Source organism: Nesoenas mayeri, assembly GCF_963082525.1.
Source record: "Nesoenas mayeri genome assembly, chromosome: 6".
NCBI classification, from domain to species: Eukaryota; Metazoa; Chordata; class Aves; order Columbiformes; family Columbidae; genus Nesoenas; species Nesoenas mayeri.
Window position 1 is genome coordinate 3608443 of NC_137545.1, and position 16343 is coordinate 3624785.

The 16343-nt window shown below is 39.2% G+C and overlaps 1 pseudogene across 1 annotated transcript in view; it reads left to right on the forward strand.

The window, feature by feature from the left end:
* Positions 1-12044, forward strand: part of LOC308041744 (neurobeachin-like protein 1) — a 52630-nt pseudogene extending 40586 nt beyond the window's left edge. The window contains exons 41-50 of the transcript in view: positions 117-233; positions 733-822; positions 1900-2009; positions 2629-2801; positions 3247-3341; positions 5243-5359; positions 6842-7003; positions 8125-8273; positions 8954-9089; positions 11607-12044. The product of the transcript in view is annotated as a neurobeachin-like protein 1 (transcript). The remainder of the gene's footprint in view (positions 1-116; positions 234-732; positions 823-1899; positions 2010-2628; positions 2802-3246; positions 3342-5242; positions 5360-6841; positions 7004-8124; positions 8274-8953; positions 9090-11606) is intronic.
* The last annotated feature ends 4299 nt before the right edge of the window (positions 12045-16343 follow it).

Here is a 16343-nt window from a genome sequence, read left to right on the forward strand (position 1 = left end):
TAGGTGCTCAAGAGTCTATTTTCCCATTGATTATCAAGAAGTTTCTGAGTATCATGTGACTTGAACAAATGAATAAATTTGTGTAACCTGCTAATCCTTCAAATATTGTCTCCTAGGAGCCCCATCCACAGAGGCTGTCAGCAGAAGAGGTAGTGCAAAGACTGACTAAAAGTGACACCTCCACTCTGAATCTCTTTCAGCACCTCACTGAACTGAAGTCATTCTTCATCGAGGTAGATGTTACCTGAAATTTTGTAAAATCTGATTTGAAATTTCTGATGTGCTTGAAACAAAAGGTCACAACCTAGATGAAAATAAACATGCTTCCTATTTAAGAAAACGTTTTTAAAATGCAAATGTGTCTAAAATGAGCTCTGTCTTCTTAATTAGTTTCATCGAGGTTGAATCCCCTAAATTTGTGTCTTCTGGCTGCTTGTGTGGGTGTTTTTTGAGTCTTAAGATGCTAAGAAAACCAAGAACATCACTGGCGGCACCTGAGGACTCCCTGAACTTGGGAGCTAAACTCCCTGATTTAGGACAGAGCCAGGGTTTCATTTCTGGTGTCTGCAACAAAGCATCCCTGCATGAACTGGATATGTGTGTTCCAGTGCCTTAGAGGACTCTACATGGCTGACGTTACTCCAGAGCCTTTGGGTTTTACTCTCCACAGATACCAGATTTGTCCTTTAGCTCTTACATGTAATCAAACCGAAACTGTGTCCTTTCTCTTAGGGAATCAGTGATGGTGTGCCCATCATCAAAGCTGTTGTCCCCAGGAATCAGGCACATTCCTTTATTTCTCAGGGAAGCCCAGAGATCTTGGTGAGTTGCGTGTGTCAATACTATTCTTAGACTGCAGACAGTCAAATAGGTGTGTATGTTTCATACAACTTGTAGAGAAACACTTCTTAACTGTTCCTGTTCAAATGTGTTCCTTTAACCCATAGTGAATGTCAGCTATAAGTTAAACGTTTTTCTTCTGTAGAGAAACCAGGTTGATTTGTTGAATGGCATTTAAGAACGGATGAGACATGAGTGTCAGTTGTCGTGAGGTGTGGTGTAAGTTGCCCACTCAATCCACTTCCATAATAGCAATCAACTTCCTAATGCAGTGCAGCCCAGCTTGAAAATGGCAGTTTTTCATGGCACCATTATGTTTATCATTACTTTCCGACCCATATATTAAACTATACTGTATGCCACATATACTTACTTCAAAGGCTGGCACTGTTGCTGAAATTAACTTTTGTGCTTACACTATGGCAGATGGCCAAATGATGGAAAGAGGAGAGTGGTTTTGTATTTACATCTGTATGTATGGTCTGCATACGGGCCCTGTGCAATAATACCTTGGTTTTGCAGGAAAGAATATTATTTTCCAATATTCCTACTTTGTAGGTCAAATGTACTGTCCTGGCTTAGTGTGGTATGTGCATATATAATTTAGAATTTGGACACGTCTAAAATTCTCATTTTATTTTTTCTAAATATCTAATGAAAATATCCTCGACTATTTACATTCCCTTCTTATTTCTCAGAAGTAGAACTGTAGTACAATTTTTTTTTAAAAATAATCTTCCTGTGGTAATATGTTAACGTTTAATGACTGCTATTTCAAATAAGAGAAGCAGCAGATGACTGGGTGTTTTGTATTTTACCTCCTTGCTACATGTTCCTTCTCCCTGCTTTCAACTTCTCTGGTGTATCTAGAACACACACTATTCTAATTTGGTAATATGCACCACATGTGCATTAACTCACCTCAGCTGGACGTTTTTTTTGATTTGTAGATGGAAGTGTAGAAGGCCGTGCTGGATTTTATGCAAGCTCCATTGCCATCAAAGGAAAGCAGAAAATATACCTGTGGGTTTCACAGATTTTCCTTTCAAACTTTTTTAGGTAACAGCAAGTCTGAACTGTGTTATTGGAACTCATGGTTGGCTGCCTTATGATAAAAATATCTCCAACTATTTTACATTCATCAGAGATACCACAGTGACAAATCCCAAGTAAGCATGTGATGAGGCGAGGTGCGGATGAATGCATCTACACTAATAAAACACAGTAATTGTTCAACAGTCAGTGGGTTATACTGTTTTCATTGGCTGAGTTTTCACATAAGAATGCATCTTCTGATGTTCAAGAATATTACCTCTAATCTGTAATACTGTTCTAGTAAAGGGTTATTTAAGTAGTACTTCAAGGTTCTCCATTCTTAGATGTACTTCTAACTTTTAAAAATAAATACTCATCTTTGAATCTGAGATGGTCAGTCTTCATACTTCCTTACACTATAGTGCAGGTATATGTGGTGGGTTTGCTTCTTCGCTTTTTAGAATATTCTTTTTTTTCTTTATTGTAACAATACTTAGTAGGGACATGAGTTATTCATACAGGATCAAATTGCATGAAAGACTGAAAAGATCTAAGGTGAAATCTTGCTTCCACTTGCTGCTGGTAGTGAGAGTATTGCCCTGGATATCAGGGTGCCAGAATTCCACCAATTATTTTTTTAGATATAGCCTCCTCTATAGGTGGAATTTCTTATTAATATTTAAGGATATAGGAAGTGCAAAATACATTGGTCTGAACTAAAGCTACCCTTAACTGCTCATCATTTGCCTGCAGAACCCAGCGCAATGTGAGTGGTCCCTTTGCACCGGGGCTGGAGATCACCTCCAAGTTGTTTGCAGTGTCCCATGATGCAAAGCTGCTCTTTAGTGGAGGACACTGGGACAACAGCATCAGAGTGACATCTCTTACGAAAGGCAAGCTGGTTGGACAGCACCTCAGGCACATGGGTTAGTAATTGTTTATATCGTGAAATGAAAGGTTTTGCTTATTGTGTCTTGATGTTTGGTCTTCTTGGAAATAGTTGTAGCCAGTGCACTCGAGCGGACAAGCCCAGCTGTTATAACGGAATGGAAGCATAGGAACAGAAGAATATTTGAACCATGATTATACATAAATACTTCAGCATGACTTTTTAGTCATTGGAGTGATGGTTTAATGTCGTTTCAAAAGAAGGCTTGACTGCTGGTTTTAGGTAGCAAAGGTGGTTAAATCAGGTTGGTACACCTGTACAAGACTTCGTTGTTTAATATAGTCTCATCAGCCCTTATCACAGTGAACTGACTGCAAATCAGGATACGTTGTTGGTCTGTTACATGCACATTGTCACTCTGTGGGAAGTTAGTTTTAAATATTTCTGTGATGATAACCTTGTGTTTTCTTTCCTTTATCTAGATATTGTGACCTGCTTGGCAATAGACTACTGTGGAATTCATTTAATTTCAGGCTCCAGAGACACTACCTGCATGATATGGCAAATAGTTCAGCAGGTAGGTTATTTAGGCATACTCTGAGAAGCAGTTTCTGAATGCTTTTTTGTGCTCCTCTGTCTTGCTGTGATGGTTTATTGATTTTCTTTCAGGTTGAAAGGGAAGACAGGCCACTAAAATTTATTAGCTTACTAATTTTACTACTCCCATTGTCTTCTGTATTTGAAATATTCACTATACGCATTAGTTACTTTACAGCTGAAGTACAGTATTTCAGAGGCACTCTTAAAGATGTCATAGATTATTTTCAGGATAGGCAAATATTGTTCCCCGTTGTACAGATAGAAGAACAAAAAAGAGACAGTGCTTGAGACTTCCTAAATTTGTTAGAACAGTGTTTATAGTTGGGGATTTTTACATTTCTAGGCTGCTGTTCAGTGTACTACTTGCATTTTAGCGTATTGTTTCCACTGTTGAACGAGTACACTAGGAGTTAGCAAAGCCAACACTAGTCTGTGAACTGGATTTATGCTGGCATTTCAGAATTCTTTAATATTGATCTTGTGCTTTCACACAATGAAAGTGGTTGTGTGATGCATGTGTGTACTCATACACGAAACGTGAGGCCGTTTCCATTGTTAAGCATTTAAATGCTCATTTCTGATTGCTGCATTACAGGTAACATGAGTAGGATTAACTGCAGGGGGAGCTGTCGTATTATGGACAGTACATTTTGTCACATCACCTTGTTATAATTGAACTAAAGTCAGCACATTAAACCAGTACAGTGGCGTGTAACTGCATGTCTTTTTGTGGAAGCCGTCTTTTTGGTGGGAACATTTAGAATTCTTTCAAGAAGTACTTTGTACTAATAGTGTTTGGTCAAAAAGATGAGACCTTAGTGCTCACAACAGTATTTTTTTGGTCTCAAGTGAGGATAAATGTTGAGCATTTTTTAGTTTATCTTAGTGTGAGTTAAATAAGTCATCCTTTGGAGATGATATTTGTTTAGAGTTGCTTTTTCTTAAGACTTCTCATGTATTTTTTTAATTATTCTTTAATGGATATCTAAATATCTTGTATGTATTGTAAATTCTTCTTGTGAGAATTTTCCCTTGGTCTTTACAAAGTGGCAGCAATGGCTGCATGCTGTCACGTCCATTCTACTTGTCTGCTCTGCATTTTTTCCCAGCTCTGTATTTTGACACTTGTTCTGCATTCCTGCTTTCTTCAGGCTCCCTGGCCTTGGTTGACTGCCAAATATCTATCACAGAAGTGACAATAAAGAGTCCTCTTGGAACTATTTACTAATACCCTCTCACTAAGCACAGGTCTTGCCGTAGGACTGGTCTGAGGATGTCTGTATATGCTGGAACAAAAGTACTAAATGATTTTTTTACACCCTGCAGTCATGTGGGAAAATTACTGTTTTTAATGAACATTATTACAGTATTTCCTTTGTATATTGTACTACTGGTAGTCACTGAGAAAGAATATTAGCTCTTCCTTAGAAGATCAAACAGAGTTGCTGTAATTTTAAGGAAAATAACTTTCAACTTCTTTAAGCATGGCTGTGAACATAGTGCTTAATTGCAATGTAAATTGTAAGAACTGAACAAGCCCAGATACACAGATGAAGAAAAAGTGGGTAGATGAGTGGATCCTAACTCCTATTAGGATTGCTAACTGTGGTGTAACCTGGACATCTGAAGGGATATAAACAAGGCAACTAAAAAGCTCTGTCTTTCACATGTCCTTCGTTCATTCTTGTGATGTCAGTAAATAGCACTGCTGACATAAAAGGTAAAAAATTGGCATTGGAACAGGTGAGTTATGCCTTCGCTTTTGGTCTATGTCAAATATACATCTCCCACAACTGATAGTGAAGATACCAGAAATTTATTTTTTGTTTGTCCTTCAGCTGCAAGAGAATGTGTCATTGCACTTTTTGTTACTCTCAGGGAGGAGTGCCTGTAGGTCTAGCACCTAGGCCGTTACAGATCCTTTACGGGCATACTGATGAAGTTTCGAGTGTTGGCATCAGCACTGAGCTGGATATGGCAGTGTCAGGATCCAGGGTAAGCATTGTCATACTTTGCCCTTCTTTGCCTTTTCTTTGCTCAAACCATACAGCATGTTTGAAGTTGATGAAGAATAATATAAAAATGTGACTGTTTCATGATGTTTTCTTCAGCCTTGCACATCAAGATGCTATGCATCCTCTCCCTTGCTGCCTGCTTAAACTGGGCTGTCTCAAACTGCTCTGCACAGCATGGGCCTCAGCTACCATGTTGTGTTATTCTGCACAGATGAGCTTTAATGAGTGTGGACTTATTTGGAGATCTTAAGCTTCTCATAGGAACAATTCTGTGATAGTTTCATGCCTGCTTCCTTAACCTTGGAGGTTCTGTGCAGCTTATTTGTGTTCCAGCAAGACCTGGACAGACTGGAGAGTTGGGCAGGGAAAAATTTAATGAAATATAACAAGGGCAAGTGTGGAGTCTTGAATCTGGGCAGGAACAACCCCAGGTTCCAGTATAAGTTGGGGAATGACCTTTTGGAGAGCAGCGTAGGGGAAAGGGACCTGGGGGTCCTGGGGACAGCAGGGTGACCATGAGCCAGCACTGGGCCCTTGTGGCCAGGAAGCCAATGGTACCTGGGGTGGGTTAGAAGGGGGTGGTCAGTAGGTCAGAGAGGTTCTCCTGCCCCTCTGCTCTGCCCTGGGGAGACCACACCTGGAATCTTGTGTCCAGTTGTGGCCCCTCAGTTCCAGCAGGACAGGGAACTGCTGGAGAGAGTCCAGTGCAGCCACCAAGATGCTGAAGGGAGTGGAGCATCTCCCATGTGAGGAAAGGCTGAGGGAGCTGGGGCTCTGGAACTGGACAAGAGGAGACTGAGGGAGGACTCATTCATGGGGATCAATGTGGAAAGGGTGAGTGTCAGGAGGATGGAGCCAGGCTCTTCTCAGTGACAACAAATGGTAGGACAAGGTTTAATGGGTGCAAACTGGAACACAAGAGGTTGCACTTAAATTTGAGAAGAAACTTGTTCCTGGCGAGGGTGTCAGAGCCTGGCCCAGGCTGCCCAGGGGGGTTGTGGAGTCTCCTTCTCTGCAGACATTCCAACCTGCCTGGACACCTTCCTGTGTAACCTCATGTAAGTGTTCCTGCTCCGACGGGGGGATTCAACTAGATGATCTTTTGAGGTCCCTTCTGATCCCTGACATTCTGTGATTCTGGGATTCTACCTTACTGTATGACTCTGGCAGGCTGCTGAACTCTATTCTGCACTTAATTCTTACTCATATATGTGACCTGTGAAACGGCTGATTTGCTGTCTGTCCTTCCCCTATTGCCCTATTTGCATTTATTTTTCATGTGCCTGTAGTACGTTGCCTTGAGGGGAAGGTTTCTTTGTGTAGCGTTCCTAATGCTCAGGAGTCTCGATGTCCAGTTAAGGATTTAAGTGCTTTCATAATATTCCCTCTCTGTTTAAATATTCTTGCTGTGTATTGCGGTAACTTACCTGCTGAGTAACAACTTACCTAAATTTGACTGCAGGATGGAACTGTTATTGTCCACACTATTCGGAAAGGTCAGTACGTGAGGACTTTGCGACCACCTTGTGAGAGTTCTCTCCTGCTGACTGTTCACAATCTGGCTGTGTCCTGGGAAGGCCACATAGTAGTCCACACCAGCATAGAAGGAAAGACTACTCTTAAGGTACTTAGGTTCATGGCATACCTCTCTCTCTTTCTCTGAAGACATTAGTCATAAATGTTGTTAACTTTATCCTTCTTTTCTAAAGTAATAAGACTTTTTGAGCATCCTGTGTCTTTTTCCATATATATATATTTTTTTTTTTTTTTTTATTTTGCTAGTCTGTGTGAATGAAATTGGATTAAAGCTTAAGTCACAGACACACTGTGCACCTGTAAGTTTCATTAAAATCTCCCAATACCTGCAAGGAAGATGCCCAAGCATGTCCCAATGAATCTTCGTGGGAGAGCTGCTTTGAAGTTGAAAACTGGGGGAAACAAGTTCCACTGTGCACAGAAACTAAAGTTTGCAAGGGGAGCAGTAGGTTTGGGGTGTAAGATGCCCAGTGACGACACTGAGGTTTTTTAGTTTTAGAGGGAGAGCTCTAAGGTTCACAGTGTAGCTTATTCTGTCCATTGAGTAGCTGCGTAGTTGCTTTAATAAGGGTAGAGGTGTTAAGATTTCTATGAACATGGAAAATTTCTTGAAGACAAGTTTATTGGATGTAGGCATGCTAGCTGCTATGGGAAGATGGGGACAGAAGAGACCAAGGTATTGTCAGGCTGAAAGAACTTCAGGTGGTCACGTTAGCTATGTCTTTAATCCATCAGTAATTCATTGCCTTGTCCAGAAAATACTTCTAGATCTAGCTCTGTGGAAATATACCTATTTCCTCCTGCTTTTCAGTTTGAGTTGGGGGAGGGAGGGTGGCAGCGGGGCTGACAATAAGAGTGCTCTTTTCCTTTCTTCTTCCTTAATAAAAACCCTTATAAAATAGGGACATGTCCATTAAATCCATGAATGTTTTCAGAAAATTTGGAATTGATTAGATGGATAGGTAAGACGATACCATGTTACATCAACAGGTGATGAGAAATGACTTCAAAAATTTCCATACAGAACCTGGTGTACATACACATTGCGTATAGGCTCGGTAGTCCTGTATCATTCGACAAGGAAACTGTTGTCATCAGTATTATCTGTGGGTTATTACCCAAGTTAGCTCCTGTTAGTGAGCTAAAGACACAAATAATACAATCTTAAATGTCACAGAGAACTGACTGGATCCTTTTTGATCTTTTCAGGATAAGAATGCATTACATCTCTATTCTGTCAATGGAAAATATTTGGGTTCTGAGACTCTGAAGGAGGAAGTGTCAGATATGTGTGTGACTGGCGAGTATATAGTGATGGGCAGCTTACAGGGATTTCTTTCCATACGGGATCTCTACAGGTAGTGTACCACCATCAGCAGTTTATTATCGAGATGCAAATATAAAGATTTATTGAGAAATGGCTGTGTAACGTGGGCTTTGCTTGGTGCTGTAGGTGGTAACCATTGCTTTTTTCTGTATTCCTGAAAGAACTCTTCTATGGGGGAACGAAGATAAGGAGAAAAGAAAAATGGGAGGTTATACCAGGCATTTGTCCCAATTATACACCTAGAACTGACAGAATTCGGGAAGAGCTGTGTCTGACATCTGCGAGCTGTGATTGTCCCCATGTCTGATTAGTCACTGGGAGCTCAGCAATTGCAGGATCACGTCTCATGTAGTTCTGCACTGAGTTTCAAACTCTCCTTACTGCTGCACTCTGTAGAGCTCCATTGCTCCTCAGAATGGGAGGGATCTTTGTCGTTTAGGCAGTTGTGGGGGTAATGTTACTGTTCTTCAGTGAAAATGTCTTAATTTACTGACACATCTATGCCTGTTCTTGTTATTTGAACTCCATTCTGGAGTATGACTAGGTCATTCCGTAGCAGTTTACAATAATTGAAATAGCGAACTGGATATCGAGAAGCTGTGTTTTATAGTGCATCCCACAGACAACAATTTCAACTGCAGTGTGATTCTTTGCCATATGTGCAAACACATACGTGATGAGCTTTGTCTCTGTGGTTTTTGATCATTGCAGCCTGAGCCTGAGCATCTCCCCCTTAGCCATGCGACTGCCAATTCACTGCATTTCTGTCACCAAAGAGTACAGCCACATCCTTGTTGGCTTGGAGGACGGCAAGTTGATTATCGTTGGTGTTGGCAAGCCCGCAGAGGTAAAACCCACCATCAAGAACTTTTTCTACCGAACAGTGGGAAGCTCACTTATATCTGCTTTCCAGTTGAGCAAGAGGTCTCCTCTATGGCAGGGTAAATTTAAGAGCAAGTTTCAGTTTTCAGTGGGAAAAAAATAACTATTGAGACTGCTCTACTGAAATTTCTCATTAAGAATCAAAGGTTTATAGGGATCACAGATGGGAAGCTCAGCTGGACTAACTTGCAAACCTTATCACTCGCATCTGAATAAGCAAAGTCATAGTAGCTAACTTTTTCTGAACGTGATAGTGTTGTCAGCCACTTCTTGATGAAATAATTTTCCAGAAGAAAACTGGAAGCGAAAGAGAGCAAGCTACTTTATTTCTCATGCTTTCTGTCAGATCTTTTGATACGCATTGATTGACACTGGGGAAAAAAATATTACTGCTTTCTGTTCAGAGTCTCTAATTACAGTGCACAAAGAATCACTTGTGTAGGTTTCCAATATGCTCTGTGCTCCACATGGTGAATATAAACTTGTTGGTACTGCATATGCAATATCAAATACAGAGCATCCATCTGTCAAATAGCTGTGCCCAGTTTTGCTTGTGCAGAACGATTTTGCTTTAAGTACTTCTTGTCATGATTTTCAAAGTACTTGGGTTAGTTTAAACCTGCTTCTCTTTATAACCCAATCTCCATTGTGCTGCGGTGTATTTATTTGAACATGTGATTACCACTTTTGCATGGCCTTTAGTAAATGCCAGAAAAGTGTCTTAATTTAATTTCATATTTTAATTGTGAAAACAGAGCGACTTTATTTGCTGGTAGTTTAAAGTGTTTTAGCTAGGAGATACATGGTTTTATATTTGAACCAGGCTTCCCACAGTGTTAGCCTGACTTTGTTTGCAGCGGATGGGGAGGGAGGTTCCCACTGACCTGCAGCTGGACTTTGTCCTACTGCACAATTGACAGAGAGGTGCTTCTGATGGGGCTAAACTTACGTTTGTAATGACAGTTTTAATGTCACTGTCATTTCTCAGCATCCTGTTCCTTAGCAAAGATCTTTTGTAGGCTGAAATGTATGTATATCATTAGACCGGAGGCTTTTTTTCTTTCAGCTGTTAATCACATCTATTTTTCTAACTATGGAGAAAGTGTTGTTCCAAAGACTGGATTCCTTATATGAATTTTTTTTCAGGATAATCTGTTTATAATTCAGATGATCTGCAAGGTTAATATCTATGTGAACAGATTTTTTTTTTTAAGGAACAACATTATGTCCCAGATTTTCTAGTTTTCTATAATGCCATCAATCAATATATTTGAAAAGCATATGTATGTGGGGTATTTCTTTGAATTATTTGTAGTTTGGAAGGAATATATGAATTTCTAGAATTTTATCCTTATACAGAAGACAGTGTTGTAGTTCTGGCTTTTCGTGGTGATACTGATCCTTGGGATAAAGGGAGAGACCAACTTTATTGTGCATATGGTGAAATGCTGCTTGGTATTAAGATTGGCCTTTAGTGTTTCTGCATTGACAGTATCCAGTACGAAGTGAAGTACAACAAATGTCACTGTATTTTTAACAATGACGTGGCTGTTTGGGATGCTGCACGGTCTGGGGGATGCTCACCCACCCGTGCCGATGCCTGTGCCTTTTCTAGCAGGCTGCTGCTGCAATGACACCGTTGTTGAGCAAGCTTAACTTGTAGTTCCGAGTGCTGGGAGCTGTTCTCAAAGCTGCGCTCTTCAGACACGCACCTTGTTTGTTGAACTGTGAGGGATTTCACAACCTAATTAGCTGCCAGGCTAATCGCTACTGGCCAACCTTAAGCCTTATATTTAAGAAAGAAATTAAAACAGTTTCTTACAAATTGTTGTCAGATGGCAAACCTACCAGATGCTGGATTTAACGTGGCCTCTGGTTGCTTGTTATCTGTCTATACTTCTGTATACTTACTCAATATGAATTACTTCTGGTTTAAATTTTACCCTGGGCACTTCACCCAGGATCTTTGGAAGACTGTATAAATCTGACACCAGGAGATAACCTTTCTCTCTTTCCTCCATTCTGCTGTCACTGCCTTGCATTTTGCTTATCTTTTCCTTTTCACTTCTAGCAATTTCTGTTTGAAATCTCTAAAATAAAACGTCCTTTCTTCTACTTTGCTTCTTTTTTGCTTCACATTCACCTCTTTTCCTTCCTATCAAAATAGCAATCGAAACACTGTTTCTAAGCCATTTGAAGTAGGATAAGTAACAAGTCTGCATTACTTGGTAATAACCCTTTAACCGTTCAAAATCAGAGAAGACTTTGATCAGTGTTTTGTCTGTTGTTTTTTGTCAGTCCCAAGAATCATCCCTAAGTGTAACCTTTGGTTTGTTTTCAAATAATTTTTGTTGGTCTAATTTTGTTTATGCAGTACATTGTAGTGTCTGCATTTCACCAGAATCAGTGTCTGAATTCCTTTTTAATTTATCCACCTTATCCCTTCCACCTCCTTTTGTTTCTCTGAATTACTTTTAAACAGATGCGCTCAGGTCAGCTTTCCCGAAAGCTGTGGGGATCAAGCAAACGGCTCAGCCAGATTTCATCAGGAGAGACTGAATATAACACTCAAGATTGCAAGTGATTGCTGCTACCTTCTCTTGTGGATTCCAGAAACATGTCTAATCTTTTGGTCACTTTAAATGTGTATCTCAACTTTCAGGGGCTTGATTCTTAAATCTGTTGAAGATGAACCAATGGTAGAGGTACAGTAATAAGCATATGTACTCATGCAAGTTAGCTTGCTTGCATATTTTTCCTTAACGGTGTTGACTTGCTCACAGCACAATCCCTCTCTAAATGGCTGCTATAACTGTGTTTCAGGAAAAAAATGAAAGAAAATAAAACAAAAACAAAGACACCCGAACCTCCAAACCCAAGCTTGCTAATTGAATTTAAGATAAGTAGCATTTGATGGAAAGCTGCATAGGGTCAGATGTTCCTTGATCACAAAGAGGGTATTTGGCTTTGCTTTGACAGCATTGTAATTCCCCAGCAGTAAATTAAAATTCTGGCAGTTGCAGTGGTCAGATTCAGAATTGAGATAGGTGACATTACAACCTTTTCAATATGTTTTTAGCCCAATGAACAATGTATTGCAATTTGTTCCTGTAAATGGCTATTGCTATCTTTTTTGTAGCTCCAGTCTTAGGCTGTTCTGCAAGGAACACCTGTGTTGCACTACTTGATTATCAGAAATTGGTTAAAGCACAGACATGAATAACTTCAAAGGAGTTGAAGGTGGTAAAGGAGCTAAAGGAGGTAGGAAATACTTGCTGCTGAAAATTATTTATATTGTTAACTAGACTAAGAAATACACCAAGAAATACCGTAATATATGTAATATCTTGAAAAATACAGAGAAATAATCAGTATCTATATTGGTCAAAGATCAATCTGCTTCATTAGTAAGGCAACTCGTACCAACAAAAGATGAATTTCCATTGCAAAATCATTTTGACAGCATTGCAGCACAATTTAGTTAAATGGCACCTTTTTGTTTCTTGGCCTGATGTTCAGCAAACTAGTTGTTAGCCATATATTTTTTTTCTGTAAAACAAAGCAGGGCAACAGATAACGTATCCATTTTCAAGATGTGTTTAAGACTGAGAGAAAAATAAGAATTTTTGGATCGGCGTACGAAAGTATGTGTGCATGTGTATAGATGTGTGTATGTTTGTGTGTATATATGTATATACATGTATGAATGTCTATCAAAAGGAGAAAATATCATGGGGTAAAGGGCATATAGATGTAAGACAAAACTATAAGTGATTGTTGGCTAGTATGTTCCCTTTTGGCTATTGCTTTCTTCCCCCACCATCACTTTTCTTGTCATTTTTATTTATTTATGGAAATGAATGTGTGTTGTATCTCCTATAAATGTTACCAGATACTCCCTGTCTCTGGGGAGCTGTTGAACTACCTGAGGAACTCCATAGGGTATAATCTCATTTCATTAACTTTTAGCACAATATTTATTAACTTTGTAGAAATAGTAATACCTCCTTACCCAGCAAAAAGAGAAACCTTCACAAGTTCTGTTAGTCTCATTCAAACTGTTTTCTTCTCCTCAATTTCTTTACTGGAAAAAAGAAATCCCTCTTAATGACTGATTACTGTGCTGTGTAAAGAAAGTTGCGTTGCTGCTTCTTAACTTTTCTAAATGAGATAATAAATCAGACTAGTGAGCAAGTGGGGTCTATGCATAGTTGCAATATTCTGATTAATCACTGTGAGAGACTGGATTGTCTGGAAAGTTAGGAGAAAATAAGAATTATTTCTCTGAGTCACTTGACAAGAGAGCATTAAGTTTCAAGAAATAGAGTGGTGTGGTTATTTTGAGGCTCGATGTATGTAAAAAAACCCACATCCCCTATTTTCAAATAAGCTATAGAGAAGTGAAAAATACTATTTTTAATCAATTACCTATCCAGTAAGAATACTAAGGATACTATGAAAGTATTAAGTGTGTATATGAGAATGTGACGTATGTCTGTCCATTTTGATTTCATGAAGAAAGAATTTCAGGGAAGCTCTTTCGGGAGCAGTTGAGAAGAATTTCAGTTCAGCTCTGAGATTTTCCTGTATTATGGGAAGCTGAAAACAACTCATTTGGGGCATTGAGTTGGTGGCTTTTATAAGAATGCATATATGTTCTGTTTAAACGCATAGATGAGTTTAAGTGTTTACTTGCAGGGGAAGGGGGCAGGAAATGATGATGTTTCAGGCTGGTAGAATCAAGTGGAAAAACTGAGGAGACAGGTTTGGTGAGAGCATCAGGGGTTTTTTGTGACTTGCACAGAGAGGGTTTGAAAACGTCCTACAGTGGTTTAGTTATGTTTATACAACAGTTGAATTAATGTTGTTAGTAGTTTAATGTTAAAGAATACTGAATACACTCTGTCAGTTTAAGTAAAATATCATGTAGTTGCAATAATTGGAGATGAAAGAGTTAATGGTGAAGAGCTTTGACATTTGAATATCGTCATTTTAGTGCATCACAAGCATTAGGTGGTCTTCACCAATATCTGCGATGGGTTTGAATGTGGAGAGTTCTCAGGCTCAGACTTGAGCCTGGTTTGCGCTCTGCACGAAGCAGCGGAACGAAGAGGGGACGGGTGAGCTCGGAGCTGCCTCGTGCTCTACGCACAACAGTGACAGCCATCACCTTTTGATGTGTTATCTGGTCCTCGAGGATGGGAGGTGCACACCAGCTCTTGCCAGAGCCTCTCTGGAAAGACCCCCTCTGTAGGTCTGAAGGTCTGCACTTTGCTTTTATCTAAACTCAGCTCTAATTGAAAGATACAGGTGGTCAATGTGAGCGTCAGCTGGTGTGTTGTTTCTTTTGGTTTTAACGTATTTGTGTAAGTCTTTTTAAAAGTAGAAAGTGATTTTTTCTGATCAGCTGTTCACGTTGGTTGAATTGCAGTCTGTTGTGCAGTGCACTGTGAATTAGTGAACTGACTTTCATAATTCTTTGATTTCCTCAAGTCAGTAAAACTTAGGATCACATTTTGTTTTTCATGTAGGACTGGTGAAATAAGATTTTCCTTTGCTTTTGAAACAAGATTTATTTAATTGTAAAAATTAAAGCTGTGAGATGAGAGCATTCTGATTGGGAATTCAGAATAAAATAGTCTGAAGCGACAGTTGTTTCCTAACACTACACTTGTCAAGATCTTCTTGGTGGTATCTTCTTTCTTTTACTTTTTGGAACAACCCTAATGATATTTATAAAAGCTGAAGATATGCTTACATTCAAAGCTGAGCAAGTAGGAGTGTAAATATGGATATCTAAGAGAAACTGCAAACTGACTCTTTTCATAGCTGCATATAGATGAGAGCAAGTAGCTTGCAGCATTGAGTCACTTCTCCCTAGCACAGTTTTGAACTTGCATACCAAAGGATGATATTTAGAAGACATCTCTCCTTTATTTCAAGTAAAATGTTTGTTAAATTTCTCTTTATCAATTCACTTGTAATTCTGGGTAGTATTTTAGTTGTCTTTTCATCTATAGTGAAGAATCTTATCTAGTCTGTGCAGTTTTTCTACTATAGGAGCATTCAGAAAGCAGAATATTTGCTGTTCAAGTTAGCATCTGACTTAAGCGAATTATGCTATATCAATTTACTTGTTATCTAATACTCACTAATAGGATATCTAAAAACCAGCTTTTCTATTATCCATGTACTTTACCAACAGCAACAAAAAAATAATATTCCCAATCTTAAACTAACTGCACTTCTCTTCATGGTTAATACACATTGTGGAAATCAGGTTTTAGGAAGCCTGTTTTGTTTTAAAAAGAAAAGAAGAAAAGGCACTAACACACACAGATTACAGTTGCTTTGCTAATCTGTAACATTGACATAAAGAAACATTTTTCCCGCTGTTATACCTTAGATCATGAATGTTATCACAAAAGAGGTTTATCAAAGTCTTTACAGGCTTTAAATAGTCTAGTCAATTGGCTGCTTCATAAGGATCCTCTTTAAAGTTGTATTTCTGTGTCCTTTAAGTGCAAAGAACCGAGTTTCTGCACTGTAAAAATTCTATATGGAACTGATAACAGTCCTACATCAGTCTGCTTTAAGGTAGTCTGCAGGAATTATGAATTTATTTGTAATGCACAATAATTAGGTAGGTCTTTTAACTCGTGCCCTAATCAATGGGAGCTGTAAGGCTCACTTCCCTATACCATGGCCCCCTCCTCCGTGTTTCCTCTGTCTTTCCCAATCTCAGTTAACAAAATCATTACAAAATACATGCACAGCAGCCAGATGCTTCACCGAGCTTTTACTGTGCATCTGTATTTAGTTGAAAATGTGTATCTCTATAGGAATTATGGTATGGTAGGGAGCTTTAGAGCTAGGGAGGGCAGTAGAGTAGATGTCAGCCCTTCTGTTCCTGCATTGAGTCTGTGTAGACACATGCTCTGTGTTGTCACCTGAAGGGACTCCTCTGTTCCGCCGCTAGTGGCCCCTTGATAGCCAGCTTAGATGCTGAGGCTACGTGCTGTGAATACTTTATTTCCTGTCAAGGAATCTATTTGAAAAAACAACATATGAACGCATATCCTAATGTGAACCTAAGGCCTGATATATTAAATATTGTTAGATGAAAGCACAACATAGGGTTATATTTAATTGGGTGGAAATTCAAGCATGTGCTTCAGTGCTTTCTAGAATGAGCTTTTCATGCTTTTTGGTTTAAAAG